Below are 6,088 nucleotides of genomic sequence, written 5' to 3'. Positions count from 1 at the left end.
CTTATAACTAGTTAACTATAGATACGTGTGGCAATCATCACTGGTATTTAGCCCGTTAGGTATCTTAGTGTCTAGTAGGATAATATGTCTAGTCTCCAATTTCCTTAGCAACGCCTCCCTATCACCACCTCTCCTTTGTGGGGGTACAGAGTCTATTACAAAGTAGATCAAAAGAGAAGCATTTCTTGCATGGACCTTATCAAAATGTCTGGCGACCGGATCCTCTGGATCCGCATTAGTGATAGCCCTCAGGTGTTGTAGGATCCTTTTGTACACCTGCGGTCTGGTACTCCCCACGTGTGTGTATGTATATATATATATATATATATATATATATATATATATATATATATTACCTACTGGCGGTCGCCAGTAGGTAGTTATAGTTAGGACCTAGTTTCCATAGGAAATCCTCAACATTCTATTTGGAATAACTTTGGCCCTGGTTGAAGAATCTTAGCGAATTTCTCAAAGAAGATGGCTCGGTCCGCTGCGCTCCTTCCCTAAAAGTTTGGGGGGGATTGGTCAAGTGGGGGCTGAGATAAAAGGGGGGTCCCAAAACGTGTTTTCTCCATGTTATTTTCCATAGGACCTTTAGACTCGGCTACAGGTCGAACGGGTGAATGGATTTATAAGAAATTTGGCAAAACTGTACAGTCTGGCTCGCAGATTACGCTTTTTTTGGAATGGTGTAAATCCGTTCAGTAGTTGCTGAGGAAATTAAAGTTAAAGTCAATTATATATCTATACGCGCGCACATGTGCGCGCACCCAAACGGCTGCGCGCGCGAGCGGAATTTTGTTGCGTGACGTTTGTTAACGTTCGATTCGAAGGAAATCAGGAAGTGTTGACCGCCATTTTGTCATTGCGAGTAAATATATTGTTGATTTCAAAGCGTTGGAATATGGAAAGGGGAGAAGGTAGAGATTGTTTTGCTGCGTAGGTTTTCTCAGGGTGTGCAGTAAGGCCCTTAAAGGCGAAAATATATATATATATTTTTTTTTTTAAAGTTGCGTGGTGCGCGCACTGGGTCGCGCACACCTTTTTAGGTTTAAAGTATTTTATTAAGGCACAAAAACACGGGGAGGGGAGCAGGAGGTCAAGCAAACATACAGTACAAGAAGCGGGACGTTGCAGCGAGTCAGAAGAAAAGCAGGGAGGCAGGAAGCCCCAGAGGGTAATAAGGCAAAGACATAAGGCAATAAGGCATTGTGAACGACCCCCCTGTAGACCCCCACTCCCTAGGCAAGGCCAAGCCCGAATAGCACCCCGAAACACAGTAAAGGAGAAGCATACCGTCCCACCAACCCCCCGACCCCAGAAGAGAAGAAGAAAGAAAAGCAAAGGAGGAGAAGAAAGAAAACAATACCCCAACATCCCCGTCCGAAAGTCAGCAGTAGAAGCATATAACCTCTCTTCTCGCCCCCAACCCCCGGGCCCCGATCCACACATTCACTCCGCCGCAGCTGCCGGCGGCGTCAGTCTAAGGAGGCGCAAATACCGTGGACACGTGAGCTCGTGAAATTCCGTGGACAGCAGTGCCAAAAAGGGGCGCCAGAGCTCCTCAAACTGGTCAACATTCCCAGCCACCGTTAGCGACATCTTCTCCATGCCCAGTACCTGCCAGAGCCTATGCAGCCAACCAGTGATAGAGGGGGCAGTAGGGGTGCGCCAGAGTACCAGTATATTCTGGACGGCGGAGCCTAGCGCAATCGCAATCTGCCTGCCCCTGCGGGATTTCAGCGGGTACATCAAGTCATTGGGGAGGCCTAGCAAGACATACGCGGGGAAGCGCGGAAGCTCGATCTCAAAATGCCTATCCACCTCATCTAAGACTTCCTTCCAATAGGCCGACAGCACCGGGCACTCCCAGAGAATGTGCGTGAGGGTGCCCTCCTGTCCGCAGCCGCGCCAGCAACCTTTATCGCCGATTTTGCGCATCTCATAGAGCCGCTCCGGGGTGTAGTACCAATAGGTGGACACTTTAGTGAAGGTTTCCGTCAGCCCAGTGTGGTACGCAGAGTGCCTCGCCCGATACGCAATCCTGTCCCACTCCTTGTGACTTAGGGTCCTGCCCAGTTCCCTGTGCCAGCGCTCCCTCCCCGGGTTATGGTAATGAAACGGCGGGGGTTGGAGAAACTTATACAAATCAGTGATTAGCTTGGCGTCCGAGGTCCGGGTTACCAACCATCGCTCGTAGGGCGTAATCGAACGGGCAGCGACGTCACGCACTGGGGGTTGAAGAGCCCAGTGGCGGACCTGCATGTAACGCAGTCTGTCCCCTTCCGTCAGGCCAAACTCCTGTCGGAGCTGCTGGAAGGGGAGCACGCCCTCCGGCCCGTAGATCTGGAAAAGCGCCCTGCAACCCGCGCTCACCCAGTGGGAAAAGGCTCCCGGCTCCAGACCCGGGGTAAAGTCCGGATTGCCAGCAATGGGAGTGAACGGCGATGGAAAAGTGGTGAGCTCACGCAGCACACACACCGCGTCCCACACTCTTAGCGGGACCCGGGTGATAAAGGAGGCGTAGAGATTAGGCGGGCGGTGAGTGCGCCGCAGGAACGGGACCTCCTGGAGGGTACGGCCTGCAACTGCCTGGTCTTGAAAGAGCCAGTGTTTGTCCGATTCCCACCGGCTCCACTCCACCAAATACCGGAGCTGCGCCGCCTGAAAGTACTTCCGGAGGTCCGGGACTCCGAGACCCCCCGCCTCCGGGGCAAGCATGGAGAGGACCCGCTTCATCCGAGGTTTACGGCCCTGCCACACAAAGCGGGAGATGTCTGCCTGCGTCTGCCGTATCCAACCCACGGGGGGCTGGAGAGGCAGAGCGCGGAAAAGATACAGGATCTGAGGCAGTATCGTCATCTTCACCGCCGCGATACGGCCCAACCACGAGAGTAGGCCCTTGTTCCATCGGCCGAGTTCCTCTTTGATCTTTTTGCCCAGAGAGGAATAGTTAGCTGCGACCATGGCAGGCAGGGAGGGAGCAAGCAAAATTTCCAGGTAAGGCACCGTGGAGGAGGACCACTGCAGAGGAAAGAGACTCTGAAGGTCCCGCCTGGTGTCGGCAGAGAGCGACACATCCAGTGCAGCCGACTTAGTCATATTCATTTTAAAGCCCGCCACACGGGCAAAAGCGTCCAGTTCCTGGACGCAGGCCGGGAGCGACCGCTTGGGTTCATCCAGGGTCAGCAAGACATCGTCCGCGTATAAGCTGACAGTGTGCGTGTATTGCCCCATCTTCACCCCAATAGCGTCCGGGTTATCGCGAATCCTCTGTGCAAACGGCTCCATATAAAGGGCAAAGAGGAGCGGCGAGAGGGGGCAACCCTGTCTCGTGCCGCGCTCAATGGCAAAGCTGTTGGAGCTGTGTCCATTGACACGCACTGACGCTGATGGTCTCCTATTGCAATTAAAGACCATAGTGCGGAACTTCTCGCCGATCCCCAGTTTCCCAAGGACCAGCTCGAGATATGGCCAATGAACCCTATCAAAGGCCTTCTCCGCGTCGACCGATAGCAGCATCCGCTCCCCCGGGACGCGTGAGGCCTTTTCCAACACGTGCGTCACCCTCTTTGTGTTGTCGACCGTCTGCCTACCGGGTACAAAACCGGCCTGGTCCGCCTCCACCAAACCTGGTAGGTGTAGACCCAATCTGGCCGCCAAGATTCCGGTGTAAAGCTTGAGGTCCACATTTAGGAGCGAGATGGGCCGGTACGAGCCGCACAGGGTCCGGTCCTTCCCCGGTTTGGGGATAACCGACACCGTCGCTGAGAGAAGGTCCGGTGGGATGGCTCCTGGCTCGGAGAAGGAGTTGAACAAGCGAGCCAGTAGAGGCGCGACAGTGGGACAGAAGGTCTTGTAAAACAAGGCCGTATAGCCATCCGGGCCCGGGGCTTTACCATGCTTTAGCCGTGCAATCGCGGAGATGACCTCCTCCACGTGAATGTCCCTCTCTAGGTGGTCCGCCTGAGAGGGGTCCAGGGCCGGGAGGGTCACGGATTCCAAATAGGCCTCAGCCTCTCCCGGTGGGGAAGGCTCTGCAGCGTACAGCGCCTCGTAATAGGAACGAAAGGTATCTGCCACCTCCGCGTCACCGGAAACCGGGATCCCATCCACCCCCACCAGCTCCTTCACCACATTGCGTTGCTGCGCAGCCCTGAGCCTATGGGCCAGGAGCTTACCGCACCTGTCTCCGCCAGTGTAAAAGGCATGCTTCAGGCGTAGCGCGGCATACTCCGCTCGATCTAGATCCAACGCAGAGAGGAGTTTCCGTGCCGCCTTCAGCTGCTTCCAGACACGAGGAGCCCCTGTTCGGCGGTGAACCTGCTCAAGCTCCCTAACCTGCGCTGTCAGTTCCTCCCTCTTGCGTTGGCGTTCCCTGTTTTCCGCCGAGGAAATGGAGATAAACTCCCCCCTGACGACCGCTTTCAAAGCCGCCCACTGCGTTGCCAGGGACGTGGCAGAGTTGTTATTGTGGGTTAGGTAGTCCTGGATGACCTCCTCCACTCGCTTCACAACCGATTTCTTATGGAGAAGCGTGTCCCGAAGCCGCCACATCCCCCTAGAGGGGGGGGCCGCCGGCCAAGCAAAGATCCCGGAAACCGGTGCGTGGTCGGACAGGGACAAGACCCCGATGTCTACCGCTGTGGCGGCCGAACGAAGCGGTCCGCTCACCAAGAGATAATCCAACCGTGAATACGTGCGGTGCGCGTGGGAGAAATAGGAGTAGTCCCTATCGGTGGGGTGCATGGCGCGCCAGAGGTCATGCAGGTCCATTTCCGCAAGCTGGTCCTGTACCGCCCTAGAAAGCTCCCCTGTCTGCGGAAAGCGCTGGGCAGACCTATCCAGGGTGGAGTCGAAGACCATATTCAGGTCTCCCCCCAAGATGATATGGCGATCGGGCGAGGCAGTGACGTCCACCAACACAGATTCCAGGAAACGATCCTGGTGGTCATTTGGGCTGTATACCGAACCAACCGTAAAGGCAACACCTCCCAGACGCATGCGATACACTAGAAGCCTCCCCTTCTGCTCAGCATGTTTATGTAACACCTCCCCCCTGAAGGAGCTGGCTAGAAGAATGGCCACCCCAGCAGTCTTAGTCGCAGCAGAGGAAAAGAGTTGCGTGGGGAACTTGGCAGAGCGCAACCTATGGCAATCTTTGGAAAGTAAATGGGTTTCCTGCAGGAGGCAGATATCCGCCTGCGACCCCTCCAACAAGGAAAGGATCGCCCTACGCTTCACGGGGTTGTTCAGACCCTTAACATTAAGGGTCACTACTTTCAGGGGCGGCATCGCCTCTAGGGAAACAACGCGCTATGCAGCGAGCGAGGGAGCAGTGGAGGGGGCACGCGGGGCAGGGGCGCAGGGAAGGCCAGAGGCAACATCACACATGTTCGGACAACTTCGGACGGGACCCCCCCCACACCAAACCAACAGTTAAACCCCCCCAAAGCCAACCCATGGCAACCAACCAAAACAAAGAAAAACAGGAAACAACACCCCATAGTCTCAGTCTAGCCCAAGTGGGCGAGTCTGCAGAAAACAGTCAAGTGGACGTCCAGCCACACACCCCCCCCTTTGCCCCCCCAGCCCCCAGCCCAGCATCGTTAAAGCTAAGAGTCTCTCCCCCCGGAGAAAAGTTAGGCCGTTAGGGCCACACCAGTAGCTTCAGGCAAGTTCCTGGTCGCAGTCCTCATGGCCTCCGCCATGTCTGCTCTGATGGTGGGCGAGTCTGGGCGACTCGCTGTCGCTGACGATTGGCGCCTCCTCGATCTCCGTCGGCCCCGCCGCTCGGGGCGCCGCCATGCGGGTGTAGCCCTTCCTCCTCCGTAGCAGTAAGGCCCAGTACTCCACAAACATCTTGTAAAGAGCGCAGCTGATGCAGCACCCCGTTCCATCGAAAGATAAGACGGAAGGGGTGACCCCAGGAATAGGGTGTCTCATGCTCTCGCAGAAAGTCCGTAGCGATGCGGAAAGACCTGCGCTTCTGCAGTGTGATGGCGGACAGGTCCTGATAGAGCGCCACAGGTCTTTCTCGGAAGGTCAGCGGCTGCTTCCTGTGGGCCTCCGTCATGATGCGCTCTTT

The sequence above is a fragment of the Lissotriton vulgaris genome, chromosome 8, assembly GCF_964263255.1.
Source record: "Lissotriton vulgaris chromosome 8, aLisVul1.2, whole genome shotgun sequence".
NCBI lineage: Eukaryota > Metazoa > Chordata > Amphibia > Caudata > Salamandridae > Lissotriton > Lissotriton vulgaris.
Note: the sequence above shows the minus strand (reverse complement) of the source record.